Genomic DNA, 20,527 nt, shown 5'->3' on the forward strand with positions numbered 1-20,527 from the left:
TGAGGAGCTATGATAAGTTCCTTCCATTGACAGAAGTTAGCATCTAGCACACTGATCATCAAGCAGGAGTGACAGCCATTTATACCCTAACCCTTAAGCGTGTTCTGTTCCCATCCAGCAGACCCTACAATTGTTGATTTTTTCTTAATGAAACACAGCCAATTTTATTCATATTTCCAAAATTTATACTCAATAAGTTAATTGTTTCCAAAATGTTTCGTGTTTATATAATGGTTTTATTTCACCTCTCTTTTATAGTTTTATATTTTTTTTGTACGGTTCTTCAGTAGAAGCCAAAGTCAGAGGCTCCTGAGTTCCTCAGTTAGGAGTCTCTGACCTCCTATTCTGATTAAGTTTCTTCTCAATATTCATGGCCAACACCTGGCTTTTAAATGAAAGGCTTTTGGTCTTTTCAATCACTTGCTGATAGGGTGAGACTACATTGTTACCCATAACCACATGACCTAGTTTAGAATCCATCTTGGCATCCAGTCTTGCATTTCTAATCAAATCTACAATCCACCTTTCAGCTTCTTCTGGAGTCATGTTCAGTTTACCTACCAACATGTTAATGCTCATACACTGATGGATGTAACAAAAAAATCTCAAATATAAAGAGACAGGCATTTTCAATGAAATCCTCCAGACAAGCCACCAAGAAGAAATCTTTCACTAGCTCTGATTCATAGTCCCTCGGCTTGTTCTGAGCCCTATAAAAGTCATAAAAGTCAAAGTTAACATATAAGCATTCAACAAACTCTGTAACTGGGTTTTTATACGTGTAAGACTCCTGATGAATACTTTTGACCAAATCTTTTAGTACCTGCCGGCATTTTTGAACATCTTTGTTATGACTGCTATGGTCAAACAGCAGAGACTATGTAGACACATCATCTGAATTGCATTAAGATACTGTGGCTGGTAAAGGAAGAGATCAGTGATGTTATCACACCTTTGAGGTGACTGAAGAAAACAAACAGAGACCAATGAATGAGCATGTTTGCTGCTAAAGAGACTGAAGTGGCAAAATCACAGAACCTATGGTCTGTTTTAGCTGCGTGAGGTTGAGGTCTTGCATGGCTGCATCCCAATTCTGCATTAAGATTTCAGAGGCCAACTATGGAAAACAGTATGGAGGGTCCTTAAAAAACTAAAAATAGAAATACCATATGACCCAGCAATCCCACTATTGGGCATATACCCTGAGAAAACCATAATCCAAAAAAGAAACATGTACCACAATGTTCACTGCAGCACTATTTACAATAGCCAAGACATGGAAGCAACCTAAATGCCCATCAACAGATGAATGGATAAAGAAGATGTGGCATATATATACAATTGAATATTACTCAGCCATAAAAAGGAATCATATTGAGTTATTTGTAGTGAGGTGGATGGACCTAGAGTCTGTCATACAGAGCAATGTTAGCCAGAAAGAGAAAAACAAATATCATATGGTAACTCATATATATAGAATCTAAAATAATGGAACTGATGAACCCAGTGACAGGGCAAGAATAAAGATGCAGATGTAGAGAATGGACTTGCGGACATGGGGGTTGGGGGGTGCGAAGGGGAAGCTAGGACGAAGTGAGAGAGTAGCACTGACATATGTATACTACCAAATGTAAAATAGATAGTGAGAAGCTGCTGCATAATACAGGGAGATCAACTCAATGACTGGTGATGACTTACAGGGGTGGGATAGCGAGGGTGGGAAGGATTTGTGGGAGGGAGGGGATATGGGGATATATGTATAAATACAGCTGACTCACTTTGTTGTACAGCAGAAACTGGCACAACAGTGTAAAGCAATTATACTCCAATAAAGAAAAAAAGAAAGAAAAACAGCATACTTTCAAGAAGACAATTTCAATAGGTAAATTCTACTCATATTGTTTAAGAATAAATATTAAAACACACGCAAACACACACAAAGATTTCAGAGGCCAGTTTTCCCCAGAGTGAACTCAAAGCAATTCTATCCATTGTGGGAACCAACACTCTAAAGAAGTAAAGATAGTTTGCTGCTCCAGAGTAATTTCCACATTTATATTGGAATTTTGATTACCTGTAGATTGTATCTAAATGTAGAATTGTCAAGTCTACATCAGCCTCCTGGGATGCTTGTATACCAAAGAAATAGACACTTAGAGGGGTGGAACTACAGAATAAAAATCCCCTAAAACATGGAATTAGTAGGTGGAAATGAATGAAGTCATCTAGGGATTTCTCGTGTAGCTGACCACCCAGAAAAATGTTACCCTCTATGATTTTCAGAATAATGAATCCCAAAGATATCTACATCCTAATCCCTAGAATCTGTGAATATGTTTCTTTACATGGCAAAAGAGACTTTGCAGATATGGTTAAGTTTAGAATCTTGAAATGAAAAGAAAACCCTGGAATATCCTGGATCCAAGGTAGTTATAAGGGTCCTTATAACAAGGAAATAGGAGCATCAGAAAGGGAGCTTTGTCAATGGATGGAGAAGTTGGAGTGATGTAGGGCTGTGAACCAAAGAATGTGGGTAGCCTCTAGAACCTGAAGAAGGCAAGGACATGGATTCTCTCCTAGAGTTTCCAGAAGGAAGCAGCTTGTTAATTACACAGAATCTTGAGCCATTCTCTAGATATGCTAAATCAGATTATCTGGATTTGGGCCCAGAGCTACGTATTTTTTAACACTGTTTCGGTCTATGCTGTACAGCCAGCCTATACTAGCCCATGCACAGCAGGTTGAAAAACACTGGATCTAAACTGACAAATCAGTCTCTGAGACCACTATCACATTCAGAAATGTTAATGTCCTTTACCACATAAACACCAAGTGGTCACTAAGTTTCATAAGAACACTTAAAGGGATTATGATCTTATCACCTCTTGAATAATACTAACAGCTTCCATTTATTGAACATATCCTAAGACAGTCAATGTTCTAATATTTTTATGTATTATCTTGTTTAATCTCAGAGCAATCATAAAATAATTATTAAGGTTATAATTTAAAACAACAGCAAAAAAAGATCTAGGAAAGTTAACTGTAACCACATGGAAAGGGTAAAAGTATGGTTAACATGCAACTGGAATTGCTGTTTTTAATGCAACTGGGGTGGAGCAGACAGGATCTCAAACCAGTTCTATTCATTCCTACCAAGGTACCCATGTGAGGATTGCCTTCCACACAATCTCTCCTCCTGCAGGTGTTCAGGAGACCTCCTCATCTCAGCAGTGCCTTAGAATATACCTGGTGAATACGCATCATTTCCACACAGGGAAAGTAGAATAGAGCTGAGCAAATTTTGGTCCCAAAGAGCTGTAACTCTCACAGCACAATGACCAGCATTCTGCTAATGTTTCATTGAGAGCTCTTTACAAGATATAATGAGGGCAGCTGTATGGCATCGATGATTTACAACAATGGTCCAAATGCCTAATGCGATCCCATGAAGTGCCTTAATGATCTGACCCCCACCTGGTGGTACATGGTGTCTCTCTGTTGGTAGTTGATGAGTCTTAGTGCAAATTCCAGCTCTCCCTCTGGTTCCCTTAGGTATGTTGAGTCCCAGGCAGGCTAGGCTCCACCAATCTCCTCCCACAATATTGTCTTTCCTCCACACTATAACTTCCAGCCCATGGAATTTTTATTTAGTCTTAGGGGGCAGTGCTGTGTGACTCCTACGCTATATTTTCAAACCTACTATTTCAGCATATACTTTGTGTTCTACTTCCTTTCAGACATTCTGGCCTTTGATTCTAAAAGCCAGACTCAAAATCCTTTTTCTCAAACTATTCTCTCAGCCTTGAATTTCAATACCCTGACAGTATAAACTGGCAGTTGGATGCATGAAGTTCAAGGGCATGTAGGAGAGGGGGAAAAAAGAGGGCTATATGTACAATATTGCAATATATTATTCTTCTCCACAACCATAATTCCCAGGGTCAAATAGGCAATAAGAGATGAAGCCAGGAATTATACTCACATCTCTCTGATGTCAAAGTCTATGTGACACCCATTTCATCATTGGACATCTCTAGCGAGTGAACCCAAGCCTAAATCCCAGCAAATTCTACCCATAGGTCCTAGATCCGGGCTTATGAAATAGCTAAGTCCCTCCTTTCCCAGGACAATCATTAAGACGCTTGAAGATAATTGTTTGGGCACCTGAGTCATCTCTGAACTAAGTTACCACGCAGTTCCTTCTACCCTTCTTCACAGACATGGTCTTTCTTTTTCTTTCTTTCCTTCCTTCCTTCCTTCCTTCCTTTCTTCCTTCCTTCCTTCCTTCCTTCCTTCCTTCCTTTCTTTCTTTCTTTCTTTTCTTTCTTTCATTTACATTTTACCCAGCAACAATTATGCAAACACTAACAATTTATATCGAGGCTATACAGCATATAATATTTTAAAAGTTAGATAAATCTTACATTTAATAATTTCACAATTAAAATGGCTATTTTTATTCCCCCAGGTAGTAAACCATATACCACAGGAACAAAAAAAAGAACTTATCTTCAATAGTGAAGGTGATAAATATTTTTGAAGAGAATTTACCACAAGAATCTGTTTTGTCCCCACCAAAAATAATATACCTGAACTTTAAATAAAATTCACATTTTATTTAGGTTGAAATAAACTATAGAAAATTGATTTTCTTCACCAAAAATAACAGCAATATTTTCTGTATGATCCCTAGATAAACCACAAAACACTTATTTTTGTAGGTTTTCTAGGTTTTGCTTGTAAATCAAGATGAGGCAGTAGATACAGTCATAGAAGAAGACAGAAGAAAACAGACAGATCGTTTGCCAGTATCCATGGCCTCTGATCCTGTCTTGACCATGAAACAGAGGTGTTCAACATATACTGAGACCTGCTAAGAAGCTGATGAAGATGTGGGCACAATAAAGAAATGTAAACAGTAACAACCAGATGTGGAATAACAACGCAGGCTCTTCCATTCAAACGTTAACTTGCTCCTTTAACTTCATTTGATAAAGACGAAATCTACACTGAAACCCTTGCTCACATGTTTCTCTTTACAATCTGATAATTTTCTCAACTGTCCCTTACAGATTTTTAACAGCATACTTAAAACTCCTACTATTCAAAGGTCAGTCATGAGCTTCATTGTAACGTTTTATAAAATGTATTTCTTCCTCCCATACCTCCTTAAAATTTATGTCTTCAAAGAACTGATACCTCAACACCCGACAATTGGATCCACAGTAATAAATGTTAAGACATGGTGTTTCTTATTTTTCATCATCCTGGACCTCCTTTTGAACATGCACAATTTTTTTGTGTGTCCCTCTTGACTTGTGACTTTCCTAAATAAGCTGTGTCATCCCAACTAGGGAAGTCCAAAATCAACTACAGAAACTTTTCTGGTCTTGTTCTTGACACCACATTCGTAAAGCAAAGGATATCTGTACCATGCAGTATGTGTGCAGATTTCTACTTCATCTGTTTGTGAGATATTCACAAGCTCAGGGAAGACATTTGGGATGAATTTAGGGTATGTCTCAACCTCTTGCTAGAGCCCAAAGAGCAATTACATGGCCAGAACATACCAAGGTTCATAAAAAGACTAGGAAAACGCTTGTGAATGTGTTACATAGCATAGTTCTAGTGATAAAGAGAATCTGAAGTCACCACAGGTGAGCCTCACTTCAGAAACCCCAAGCTGGAGGACAGCAAAAGACGGGGTGAGCATGTTTATAAAACGATACAATGAAAGGGGCAGAAGCCTATAGCTTACCTGCCAATTACGTGCTCTGGGACCTTGAACAATCATTTTATCACTCTGAGTTTTGTTTTTCCCAAATGTAAAACCATGTACTTAAACTAGAGTGGTTTCCAAAAGTATTTGATTATGCACTTCAATCAGAAAAACATTTCTACACATGCATGTGAAATTATGAGTATTTTACTTATTTATAAAGAATACATATTCATTTGCAATATATTATATACAACATAAAACACACCACAAAAAGTTTCTAAATAATTAGACTTTTTAAACATAGTCAAAAATTTCATGTTTTCCTTCATCCCAGGGAGTCATCATAAGCATCTAGGAGTTAGCAAATTTTTTCTGTAAAGGGCCAGATAGTAAACACTTCAGACTTTGCAGTCCATGTATACTCTGTTTTAAAGACGATTTTGTCTGATATTAGTATAGCCACTCCAGCTTTTCTGGTTGCTGTTTGCATAATATGTCTTTTTCCACCCTTTACCCTTAACCTATTCATATCTTTGAATCTAAAGGTGTTTCTTGTAGACAGAATATAGCTAGATCTTGTTTTCTAGTGCAATCTGGTATCTCTGCCTTTCGACTGGATTGTTTAATCCATTCACATTTAATGTTATTATTGTTATGGTTGAATTTATTACATGAGTTATTTTCTTTTCTATTTGTTCATATTGTTTTGTTCCTATATTCTTACTTTACTGCTTTCTTTTGCATTAAATATTTGCTCCTGTAACATTTTAATTCCTTTACTGATTTTTTTAAACTATTTTTAGTGTTTTGTTGTTGTTTAGTGGTTGCTCTAGGGCTTACTGTAAACATTTTAATTTGTCACAACTTACTTCAGATTTATACCAATATAATCAAAGTGAGATAGAAATGTTACTCCTATATAGCTCTATTCCCTCTTTCTCCTTTTTGTGCTATTACTGTTATACATATTTCATCATATCTGTTACAAATCTAACAGTATAATTATTACCTTATATCATTTTATGTCTATTAAAGAAACTGAGATACAGTGTCTGTTGTAACTACTCAACTCTGCAATCATTGCATAAAATAGCCTTGGACAATATAGATATATATGAATGAACATGGCTGTGTTCCAGTAAAACTCTATTTATGGACACTGAAACTGAATTTCTTATAATTTTCATGTGGAATGAAATATTCTTCCTTTGACTTTTTCCAAATTATTTAAAAATGTAAAAACTAGCTACAGGCTGTGCAAATAGAGGCAGGGGGCAGGATTTGATTCAAGAATGCAGTTTGCCAACCACCTGACTTTCAGCAATGATTTTCCAAACTCTTTTATGTGGCACCTTGGGGTTAACAGACATGCCTCAGGGCCTGTTTATGGTAGCATCCTATCTCCATTTCAAGAAGAACAGTTCTGCTTATATTTTGTTTATTTTTTCCAAACTGAAAAGATTGCATTTAACAAAGTGTCTCTGGAAGGAAGAAGGAAGGGAGGAAGGTGGGGAGGGAGGGGAGCAGGAAGGAAGAAAAAGAAAGATAGTATTACATGTTCTTTCTAGCTATGAAACTCTATTGCATTCATCTAAAATTGTACAAAATCATCAGCAACACTGGGACTATCCTTCAGTTAATCTTGAAATCTAAACATTTGATATTATGGTGTATTTTCATTACTTCTATTAAGATTTTTCTGCATTTTGTAATCAAAGTTCTTTTCTGAAAATGGAAATGGCATTAAAGGAAAGAGAACGTGACTGTTCCACACCTGGGCCTAAAGAACCAAAAGAGAGATCTTTTAGCACCCTCTTGTGTCCATAGTTAGTGATAAAACCAACCCTGCTAAGTATTAGGGACATCTAATAAGGCCTAGGGCATCAGGGTGAAATGCAGGAACAAAGAAGCTGAGGTAGTGATAGGGTTTGTCATTTCTTTTTTATACTAATCTGCTCTAATTGAATACGTCTTCTACAAACAAGATTCCCTTACAAAGAAGAGTTCTTCCTTTCTCCTCTTTATCTAAATGCTACCCACTCTTTGAAAGTTGATCACCTTGAGTTCACCATAATTTCTTCTCTGCATAGAGAAGTGAAGATCACTGGTTTTAAATATCATACGCTAATGCATACATATGGAATCTAGAAAAATAGTACAATGAACCTAGTGGCAGGGCAGGAATAAAGACTCAGATGTAGAGAACAGCCTTGAGGACACTGGGGTGGCGGGGCGGGGGGGGTGGAGGGAGGAAAGGGAGGCTGGGACGTAGTAAGAGAGTAGCATTGACATATACCCTACCAAATGTAAAATGGATGGCTAGTGGAAAGCTGCTGCATAGCACAGCAAGATCAGCTCGGTGCTCTGTGACGACCTAGAGGGCTGGGATAGGGAGGGTGGGAGGCTGACTCAAGAGGGAGGGGATATGAGGATATAGTGTACATATAGCTGATTCACTTTGTTGTGCAGAAGAAACTAACACAACATTGAAAAGCAGCTATATCCCAATAAAGATGTATTAAACAAATAAAATAAAATATTCATTAGCCAAAAGACAAAAAGTAGAAGAAGGAGGAGCAGGAGATCACCATCATCGTCACTGGTTTTCTTTCTTTCTTTCTTTATCTATTCACATTCAATTCCTTTATTAGCCTAGATACCTGAAGGTCATTTGGAGAGATTTTTCAGGTAAGATTACTGGTTTTAACATCAGATGTAAGTCTCAGCTCTGCTCTTTATTAGCTGTGTAATGCTGGATACCTCAATTAACCGTCTCTCCTAAGTGCTTCTGTGGCCACTTATTAATGAATGGAATCCCACACACCCAAGCATAGTAGCTTCCCCTATGATTGAACTAAGTAAAGTCACTTCCTCTCAAAAGTTAGAATTGGAGGCATGAGCCACAAAACAAACATTCAAAGGTGTAAAAAATTAATAAGCCAAAACCTCAATTAAATGGAGCTGGAAGACCAGAAGGGGGAGCTCTCACACCCTTCAAAAATAGCAGAGCCCCACACAAAGAAGACAGACTTCTTTCCTGGCGACAACTCAGTCAATGAAAATCCATGGACTCTTTGTTTGCTACAGCCCTCCCAACTTTCTTTTCTCCTCCGTAAAAGAGTTCTCCTCTCCTTGCTGTGTGGGGACTTGCATGTCGCTTGTTAGCCATGGTTGCAGACCCCAAATTGCAATTCTAATCCCCAATAAACCCATTTCTGCTGAAGAAATAGCTAGCAGTCTCTTTGTTTTAAAAGGCCAACATTTTGGTGGCACACACAGGAACTTAGAGAAGACCCCCAATGACGCCAGGGATGGTGAGAAACAGGTGCAGTACCCACACAGAGCTCACTGTTACTCGTTGCTTTCCTCCCCGACCCCAGAGTTTAAAGGTATGTCTCTCTCCTGGATCCAAGCCTCACCTCCTCTTTGCATTTTGAAGTTCTCTAGGTTTTATTCGAGGTCTATTTCAAGGTTTCATCTTTTCTAGTTAAGGCCTTGTTCTATAGGCGAGTGTTCATTTGGCACTTCCATCTGATTTGAAATCAGATTGTTCCAATTGGGACTGGTTCAGCCTTTGGGCCTTTTTTTTTTTTTTTTTGGAATGAGGGCTGTTCTATGGGGACTGAGCTGTGACGCCTTCAGCTAGGTTCTGCTAGGACCAGACTGTTCTCTTAGAAATGGCCACTATTAGGCCTACAGGCTGTTTGAGATATTTGAACTGTCTGAGCTATAAGCTGTTTGAGCTGTAAGCTGTTTAGGTGGTCTGAAAATTATTCTGTTACTCTAGAGAAAAACCTCTGAGAATGGGACCCCAGTTATCTAAGTATTTTGAGGGCACTTCCCCTACAGGGATTTGAGCTGATTTTATGTTTAAAAATCACAGTTTTTCCTCATGTGAGTTTCTAACTAAATGGACCAACCTAACCAAAAGCAATTTAGAATATCAGTGACCATTAAGAGGAACTTTTGAAATTCCCAAACTTACTTTTCTTTTTTCTTTTTTTTTTAAAAAAGCTCTTTATTGGAATATAATTGCTTTACACTCTTGTGCCAGTTTTTGAGGTATACCAAAGTGAATCAGCTGTATTTATACATATATCCCCATATCCCCTCTCTCCTGCGACTCCCTCCCACCCTCCCTGTCCTGGCCCTCTAAAGCAACACCCATCATCAAGTTGAGTTCCCTTTGTTATACAGAAACTTCCCACTAGCTATCTCTTTTACATTTGGTAGTGTATCTATGTCTATGCTACTCTCTCACTTCATCCCAGCTTCCCCTTCACCCTCCGTCCACCCCCAACCCCATGTCCTCAAGTCCATTCTCTACATCTGCAACTTTATTTTTGCCCTGTCACTGGGTTCATCAGTACCATTTTTTTTAGATCCATATATATGAGTTAGCATACGGTATTTGTTTTTCTCTTTTTGTCTTACTTTGCTCTGTATGACAGTCTCTAGGTCTATCCACCTCATTACAAATAACTCAATTTCATTCCTTTTTATGGCTGAGTAATATTCCATTGTATATATGTGCCACATCTTCTTTATCCATTCATCTGTTGATGGGCATTTAGGTTGCTTCCATGTCCTGGCTATTGTAAATAGTGCTGCAATGAACATTGTGGTACAGGTTTCTTTTTGCATTATGGTTTTATCAGGGTATATGCCCAGTAGTGGGAGTGCTGGGTCATATAGTAGTTCCATTTTTTAGCTTTTTAAGGAAGCTCCAAACTGTTTTCCATAGTGGCTGTACCAAATTACATTCCCGCCAACAGTGCAGGAGGGTTCCCTTTTCTCCACACCCTCTCCAACATTTATTCCAAACTTACTTTTCTTAAAAATAAATTAGACTAGGGCTTCCTAGGTGGCGCAGTGGTTAAGAATCCGCCTGCCAATGCAGGGGACAGGGGTTCGATCCCTGCTCCAGGAAGATCCCACATGCCGTGAAGCGACTAAGCCTGTGCGCCACAACTATTGAGCCTGCGCTTTACAGACTGTGAGCCAAAACTATTGAGCCCATGTGCTGTAACTACTGAAGCCCATGCGCCTAGAGCCCATGCTCCAGAACAAGAGAAGCCATGAGGAGCCGCGAACCACAATGAAGAGTAGCCCCCACTCACTGCAACTAAAGAAAGCCCGCACACAGCAAAAAAAGACCCAACACAGCCATTAAAATAAATAAATTTTAAAAATTTAAATAAATAAATAAATTAGACTGCCATAGCTTTAAAATTTCTGAAACTAAATAGAAGTCTATTTTGATTTGTATCTTGAGGATTCCAAGCATTATCAGGAGCCCAAAATTGCCTCTCTGCAAAATAAGATTTTAAGATTAAATGATGCAAAAAAAAAGGGTTAAATAAAAGAAAATGGCTCTAAAAGCTACAGGCCCTTCTTCCTTGGATTCTCCGCCCCTGGTTCCACCTCCAGTGCCATCGTGTCTGTCTCCCTCCACTCCTTGTGCCCAAGCCCTGCCTCTGGTGCCATCCTTCTCCTTTCTTTCTATGCCACCTACGCCTCTATACCCTCAGTTCCCCCATCTAATTTTCTCACTAAAATTCCCCTTTTCTCAGAAACTTGCCTCACTTCCTTTTCCTCTGAACTTATCAGAATGTGTTCCTTTAAAATTAAGCTTTCTGAGGATCCAGAGGCTAACCCTTAATTTCTTGTATTTCCTGGACTAAAGCCAAACTGTGAGCCACAGTCAAAGATTTTCCCATAGTAACTGAAGAACCTCACTGATTTTCTGAGGAATTTAATACAGTCATTCAAACCTATCAACCTAGTTTCTCTGACTTATGGCAGCTAGTCCACATGCTTGTCCATGAAGGCCAGCCCAGCACTGGATGAAAATCACTAATTGGAAACATTCTGAAAGGTCTCTAAAATTACAACTAGGAGACCAGTCCACTAACTTATTATATGATTAGGCTCAGGCAATGGCTGAGTGACTTCATCCAGTAATTTTTAGGGGGTTTCCAAAGCCTATTGATTGGAACAAAATTCAGGCTTGCACACAAAAATCTGATGAATCTTTTTATGACTATTACAGTCAACTTCAGATTATTCTTAAAGAAAATTGTGGTCTTCCTTCAGATGTCGATTCCACCCAGGTAGCTTTTAAATTTATGTTAAAATGGGTTATTCATGGGCCGAACCAGGACCTTACCCTTCTAGTAACAAGAACCAGGATGGAATGGGAAACTATGTCCACTCCAGATTTAGTAAATCTGGCAAACCAGCTCTCTCACACTGTGGATGAATCACCTCAAAGGAAGACAGCTAAAATTCTCTTTTTATTTTTTTTAGGATTTTTTAAAATTGAAGTATAGTTGATTTACAATGTTGTATCAGTTTCTTGTGTACAGCAAAGTGATTACATTATACATATATATGCATATATATATTCTTTTTCATTATAGGTTATTACAAGATATTGAACATAGTTCCCAGGGCTATACAGTAGGACCTTGTTGTTTATCTATTTTATATAGAGTATAACATTTTGGTAACGTTAAGTTTCCCCTTTGGTAACCATAAGTTTGTTTTCTATGTCTGTGAGTCTGTTTCTGTTTTGTAAATAAATTGTTTGTATCATATTTTAGATTCCACATATACGTGATATCATATGGTATTTGTCTCTCCCTATCTGGCTTACGTCACTTAGTATGATCATTTCTAGGTCCATCTATGTTGCTGCAAGTGGCAGTATTTCATTTTTTATGGCTGAGTAGTATTCCATTATATATTGATACATAGTATACATATTATATACTATATGCTATATGCTATATACTATATATGCACATATATTATATGTGTATATAATATATATCACATCTTCTTCATGCATTCATCAAGACAGATAAAATTCTTAATCTTCAATTTCAGCACATGAAGGCCCCTAAACAAAACCAAAACCCTCCTGGTTTCTGCTACTATTTCAAAGAGCCAGACCAATGGGAAAAAATAATTGTTACAAGTTTAAGCACTTCAGGTGCCTCCAGTCTTTCTAACATCCTCTCAGTTTTAAATGACAGGGTTTTTCCCATTCCCTTCTCTTCATCAGCTTGCATAAACATTTTTCGAGATTAGGGATGAATTTCTTCCTGTTCTAACGGACACCAAAGCCACACTCTCAGTGCTCAACCCCACTATAGTAAAGCAGTCCCTGCCTTGGAGTACTAAAATAAGTCAGACACTGACGATCTGTAATGAACCTCAAGAGCTTCCTGTCTACGAACCTATTTTCTTTTGTTTAAGCCGCCTGAGAGATACATGCCCTTCTCTCTTTAGTTTTGCTGCTGCCCTTATCCACTTATTAGGCAAAGACTTAGAGAAATATCATGCTGGAATTTCTTTTTCCCCAAAAAGGGAAAGTAGGTCTAGAATTCGACATTAAAAAAATCGAAGTGGCCAACCAGATGAATTAAGTGATGCTTTTACATCTTTATTTGCTCCATTTCTGACTATACTAGAGCTGATTCTGGAAACACTGGCCACGTGTCTCTATTGAATCAACTACCACCTTTCTTATGGGCAAAATCTCCAACTGATATTGGCAAAATTCATAGCACATCCTCCATCAAGATTCAGAAAGATCCCTCAAGAGCTCTCCCCAGAATTAATTAATACCCTATGAGTTAAGAAGCCCTTCAAAGCATAAAGCCCATAGTAGAAGGTTATAAGTATCAAGACCTGATTATCCTTGGTACTAGTCCCTGTAATACTCCCACAACAGTGAGAAAACCTAAGGGCCAGGGGTGCAGTTTTGTTTAGGACGAGCTAACCTCCATGTGCTATTAACATCCATTCCCGCTGGAAGAAAACGCCTTACTATAATTGATGTACGCAGTGCATTCTTTAGTATTCTAGTTGATGGAGCTAGCCAATACCTTTTGCCTTCACTCGGGAAGAAAAACAAGTCACCTGGACAGTAACACCTCAGGGTTTTACCGAGAGTCCCTCTTATTTCTCACAAATCCTAAAGGCTGATAGGTATGAAATAAAGTTCCCTAGAGGTTCTACTTTGGTAATATGTGGATAATTTACTTCTTTCCTCTCATTCTCAAGCCTTCTCACAGAGACAGGATGCACTTGGTAAAGCTTTTAGCCTTACAAGGACATAAGATCACCAAGGCATAGTTGCAGTTTGCCCAAACCCAGGTTTGATGTTTATGGCTATCCTAATATACCTGCTATCAGAGCAAGGACTTCACCTAGACCCAGAGAACACGGTGTCCTAAGTTTCCCAAACCCCCAAACTAAGCACCAACTGTGACGTTTCCTCAGGTTAGTTGGTTATTGCTGGAATTGGATTCCAGATTTCTCTCTTATGGCCAAACCTCTGTGTGTTTTACTAAAGAATAACAATGCCCACACAATTTTACGGAAGGAACCCAAGGACATCACCTTTAAGGCTTTAAAGAAGAGTTTGGTGAGCCCACTTGCCCTTGAGCATGGCAGTTATCAGACTCCCTTTTTCCTTTCCTTATGTAAGAAGAATTGGAATGCCCTTGGGGTACTCATCAAAAAACACGGGGACCGCCATTGACCCATAACGAGCAACTGAACCCAGTTGCAAGGGGAGAACCGCCCTGGCCTAGGAGCGTCACTGCCACTGCCCTTTTGGTTAAGACCACTGAGAAAAACTCTGTGTGATCTCCCTTAACCATTTTTGTACCTCATGCAGTAGAAGCCCTCCTAAACTCCCATCACACTCAACGTTTCTCAGTCAGTCACCTCACATCCTATGACGTCCTTTTTTTAAACTGCTCCTCACATAACTCTTTTAATAAGAACACTGTAATAACGGTAAGCCTGCTATTCTCCCCTCTGTCCCTGACAAAGTCCCTCACAGCTGCTTCGTGCTGATGGGTCACTTCCTGACTCCTAATGACGATCTGCAGGAAATTCCTTTTGGTAGCACTGACTTCTCATGGTGTACTGATGGTCCTTATTTAAAAAGATGGCAGTGGTAATTATAATGCTGTGTATGCTATTGCAGCTCCTTTTGATGTTATTGAGGCAGCATCTTTACCTATGGCTACTTCAGCCCAACAGGTTGAATTACATGCTCTTATATGAGCTTTCACCTTAGTTAAGGGTAAAACTGCCAATATTTTACTTATAGTAGATATGCTTTTGGAGCAACTCATAGTCTTGGAATGTGGTGAAAGCATATAGCTTCCTTACTTTCAACAGAAATAAAATTTAAAACCGCCCCTATGTTCAAGAATTATTAGATACAATACTTTTACCTGCCACTTTTGCTATTATGAAGATTCCAAGGCATTCTAAACTTGGATCTCTGGAAGTAAAAGGAAATCACCTAGCTGATATTTCTGCAAAGAATGCTGCCCTTAAAGGGACCAAGAGCAGCCAAACCTCTGCAATGGTCCAAAGGGATATTTCCCCAAATGATAACTTAGAAAAATTGGCTAGAGAAGCCCAACAATTGACCTCAGCAAAGAAAAAACCAAGATTGCAAACTTAACAACTTTTGGTTTGATAAAAAGAAAAAGCTCTGATTTGGGCCAAATAACAATTCAGTCCTGCTGGAGACTCTAAAATTACCACTCCTAATCCTCTACATGCATTAAACCACTGGTCTACAGACAAAATAATAGCATTCATGAATCAATATTGGTAGGGAAATATGAACAAAGCTGCAAAAAGTCCTTCCTCACTTGTCCCACTTGTTAAAAACACAACCCAGGGCAGCATGTTGGTACTACTTCCTGGCATGCTAAACTGCCTAATGGACCATTCATGGTCTGGCAAATGGATTTCATACAACTTCTTCCATCTCATGGATATAAATATGTTTTAGTCATGGTCTGTATGCTTTCATGCTGGACTGAAGCCTCCCCTTGCAAATAGACTGCTGCCTCTTCTGTGGATAAAGTCCTTTCGGAAAAAATTATCCCTACCTGAAGAACTCCTCTTAAACTTTATAGTGTTCAAAGAACCCATTTAACTGGTCAGGCATTCAACAAATCTACATTTTTTTTTGACCAATTTTACACTTCCAGTGTGCTTAACACCCTCAATCCTTTGGTTTAGTTGAACACACTAATGTCATTATTAAGACTCAGTTGGCAAAATTTGTAAAGGCCTTCCAAGTATCTTGACCAAAAGCATTACCATTGGTCCTTCTAAATCTTAGATGCACCTCTTTTGGAACTCATAAGCTTTCGCCCTTTGAGATAGTTACCGGACATCCAATGCACTTGGCCCCTGCCTCTTGTGAACCACAACTGATAAAAGGAGAGATACTCCCCTATTGCAAAGGCCTAATTGCTTCTATTAAAAATAATCATGTTCTGGTAGAGCAGTCTTTTCACAGTGCACTCTCAGGAGATTAAGACCTTAAGTATCATACCTTGCAACCTGGAGATGTCATCTATTAGAAAAGAAACCTCCAGAATGACTCTCTTCAACCTCACTGGAAAGGCCCTTATCAGTCCTTCTAACAACCCACGTTCCTCCAAATTCCTGGGAATAGACTCTTGGATTCACACCTTAAGAAAGCACTGAAGCCTGACTAGATTTGCATGTCATCTGGTGACCTGAAAGTAAAGATTTCCTTGAATTGAAGACAACATTTGATGAGACCATTTTCCCAACATATCCAGACCAGGCCTGTTGGAAGCTTGTCACCAAACCTTTGATGATGACCTAATGCTTTAGATGATCTCCAATATCTATGATCTTGATAACATACGGACTTTAGATAAAAATTGCCTGAGAGTTCTCCTTCCTACTCCTCCTTGTTACTTGAACGTGACCCCAGTAGGTTTCCAATCTGTGCACCAACATGAGATACTACACCTCAGAAAGGTCCTTCTTGGCATGAGAGAGAAAAAGCGACTAAAAATGGAAAACCTAACTCTTGATCAGTGATGCTTCAGAGAAAGATCTTGATCAAAAAGTAGAAATGTAAAAAAAATTAATAAACAAAAGCATCAGTTAAATAGTCAGGAGACCAGAAAGGGGAGCTCTCATGCCCTGCAACAAGAGCTCAACAGGAAGGACTTTTTTCCTGGCAAGGACTTGGCCAATAAAAAGCCATGAACTTTTTGTTTACTATAGCATTCGCAACTTCTTTCTTTAAAAGAATGCTTTTCCCCTTGCTCTGCAGGGACTTGCAGTGGCTCTGGTGGCAGATTCCAAATTGCAATTCTTTCTGATTGCAAATAAACCCATTTTTGCTGGAGAAATAGCTGGCAGTCTATTTATTTTAGGTCAACAAAAGATACTATTAAGAAGGTAAAAAGACAACATACCAAATGGAAGAAAATATTTGCAAATCATACAGTCTATTCTTGTTATTTGTGATACTTACATTCTGAAAGTCACTATGAACAATGAATTAGCAAAAACTGAAACATTTCTCCTAGGTATAGATGATAGATAGGTAGATAGATAGATAGATAGGGCTTGAGACAGAGAGATAGTAAGATATATATAGAGAGAAGAGATCCTTTCTCTTTCTCTCTCTCTCTACACACACACACGTATGATGCATGTGTATCCTTTCTCTATATTTTTAAAAAGAGAAAACAAAGTTCACAAGAGTTTAATGACTTGCCAAAGGCAAATGCCAGAGTTGGGATTCAACGGATAAGGGACTTTTATCAGAATATATAAAGAACTGTTATAAATCAACAAGAAAAATATAAACACACAATTATTTTGAACAGACAATGGACTTAAAAAGACATTTCTGCAAAGAAGATATACAAATGGCCAACAAGAACATTAAAAAGAGATCCATATCATTAATTATAAGGAAATAAGAATCAAAACTTTAAGGAGATAGCTTTTTTCACCAGCTAGGCTGACTTTTTTGTTTAAAGAAGAAAGAAAATAAGTTTTGGCAAGGATGTAGAAAATCAAAACCCTCATACATTGCTGATAAGAGTGTAAAATGGTTCAGCCATTGTGGAAAACAGTTTGGCAGTTCCTCAAAAAGTTAAACATAAAATTACCATAAGGCCCAGCAATTCCACTCCTAGGATATACTCAAAAGAATTAAAAATAGGTATTCAAACAAAAACTGCAGCACTATTCACAATAGCCAAAATGTGGAGACAACACCAATGCCCATTAACAGATGAGTAGAGAAACCAAAATGATATATCTACACAAGGGAAATTGGCCATAAAAAAGAACTGGTGTACTGGTACATGCTACAACATGGATGAACCTTGAAAACCTTTGCTAAGTGAAAGAAGCTAGATACAAAAGTTCACATATTGTATTATTTCATTTATATGAAATAGTCAGAATGGGTATATCCATAAAGACAGACAGCAGATTAGTGACTGCCAGGGCCTGGAGTCAGGGAGATGAGCAGTGACTGCTTAATGGGTAAAAAGTTTCTTTGGGGGTGATGAAAACATTTTGGAACTGAATAGAGGTGATAGTTTCACTCTATAAGTACTAAGTGCCATTAAATTGTACAGTTTAAAGAGGTTAACTTTATATTACGTGAACTTTACCTCAATAAAAAAGTGTTCCAGGGCTTCCTAGGTGGCACAGTGGTTGAGAATCCACCTGCCAATGCAGAGGACACGGGTTTGATCCCTGCTCCAGGAAGATCCCACATGCCACGGAGCAACTAAGCCTGTGCGCCAAAAAAGAAAAAAAAAAGTGTTCCACCAAAAAAGTTGGAATTGAAACCAAAAGAAAGGTCTTTTTGTTTTTGTTTTTTAAGATTGCAGCATCTGTAACATGTCAGCTCAGAAAGAATCAAATGGATACCTACTGCCTGCCATGTGGACAGAAGAAATGAGAGAAAGCTGTTCTAGAGAGAAGTAAAGAAGAAAGAAATATAATCTATAGGCAGGAGCATAAATTCAGGATGGAGAGAGAAGACCCTAATTTCAGCTCTTTCCTCCGCCTATGGACTTGTAGAGACACCTCCTGATTCTTATAATTAACTTTTTTTTTCTTCAGAGTTATTATTCTACTACTTGTAACCAAAAGTACCTATTTAATGCACAAATCCAGCTGAAGGATAACTTCTGCCATGGAGCCTACTGTGGTCCAGAAAAATTACTGCATTTTGAAATTTACTATAGAAATGCTGAATCTTAAGATTTGAAAATACCTTAATGGTTCCTTTTGGTGAGACACAGTCCCTACACTACTTCTTCCAATTATCAGCAGACTCTGCTTAAGAAAGCCAACTAATGAAGATATTTCCAAGGGCAGATCATTCCATATTTGGGCAACTCGGGCTATTAGACAGTTATTCTGAATAAATGGGCAGAAATTTGTTCACCTAAAATATTATAATATTTGGAGTCATTTGGAAAAAACATGGGATTCCTTCCCCTATGACAAAGACCATACCTCCACCATACCCCTTCCTCTTCCTTCCTCTGTGTGTAACACACACACATACACACACAGTCTTCTCCCTATAAATATTATTTACTTGCCGACCCCTGTCACAATATCTTAGAACAGCTAAGAAGACATGTTGTGACATCAGACTTGGATTTGATTTCAACTCTGCCTTTCTTAGATGTGTAACTTTGAACACATCAGTTACTCAGAGTCTCAGTTCCCTCATCTGTGAATTGAGCATAATGAGAGTATTCAATACAAAGGACAGTTGTGAAGAGTAAATAAAATAGTTCAGCATCTGCCACAAGTAGGCATTCAGTAAATGCTAGCTATTATCTTATCTATAATATCATTAATACTTGCTATTATGATTGCTCTTATCTAGCCATCTAGGTTTTTTTTAGCAATCTAGTTTTATTTGATAATGTCTTCAAACTCTGATATACAAAGACATCCTTTTTGTAGTTCTCTGTGATTACTGTAATACCAGCTACCACAGGATTGCTAAAATATCCCCTTTTACAGTGGAAACTGAGACCCAGGTACTTACAGCTTGTCCATGTCACCCAGCTAATACATGGCAGACTAAGAATTTGAATCCAAGAATTTTGGCCCTAACACTGCTGTAACATGCCAGTTACACCAGCATAGCTCATTATTTATCCACAAGGTGACACTCAGCAATACAGCATGGCTTGTTCAGCTAAGCCCTCTCATGAAAAGAACAAGAAACTCAAAATGAAGCCCTCTGGTGGTGAGTCAGTATTTTCAATGAAGGCATTTTTTCCTCGAAGTGCAAGACTTTAAGTTACTTTTTAAGGAGAGTAAATAAGTCATGGGAATGTAATGCACAAGGTGACTATAAATAATAATACTTGATTGCATTTTTGAAAGTTACTAAGAGAGTAAAGTTAAAACAAAAAATAAGATAGGATAGGTGGTTTGGTCAGTGGCACAAATTTAGGGCACAAGAGAGGCACTTAAATGCTTGAAGAAAATATGAAGGAAAAACTTTTATGAATATTAACCAAAAAATAAGCAACTTCTTGAAACTAACTACCCTACATCTGGTCTCATACCACAAATTTCACATCCTCATATCTGCACTATTAATTCAGTCCTTCCTTTGGAGAGATGAAAACAAGCTATAATAAACTTAAACTATGTATGTATTAAGTGATGTGTTCATTCTTTCACCCTTTTCCACTGTATTAAAGAAAATTCTGCATTATTCCGGGTTTTTCACTACACCTCAATCCCTCCTCAGCTTCAAAAGACAGATTCAGCATTCTCCATTCTGCTTCTGGCCCATTTTTGACATAGAATTGGCAAACGAGAAGAGAGACGAATGGAGAAGTAAAGAGAGAGAAAGGTAAATACCTCCTCAATTAAGAGCATAAAATATGGAGGCTAACGGATGAGAGAAGAGAAGAACAAAGAATC

At 38.2% G+C, this 20,527-nt stretch overlaps 1 pseudogene; it reads right to left on the reverse strand.

The window, feature by feature from the left end:
• Positions 1–318: 318 nt before the first annotated feature.
• LOC130842284 (eukaryotic translation initiation factor 3 subunit E-like) overlaps positions 319–20,527 on the reverse strand; it is a 31,997-nt pseudogene continuing 11,788 nt past the window's right edge.

This window comes from Hippopotamus amphibius, chromosome 1, assembly GCF_030028045.1.
Source record: "Hippopotamus amphibius kiboko isolate mHipAmp2 chromosome 1, mHipAmp2.hap2, whole genome shotgun sequence".
Taxonomy (NCBI): Eukaryota; Metazoa; Chordata; class Mammalia; order Artiodactyla; family Hippopotamidae; genus Hippopotamus; species Hippopotamus amphibius.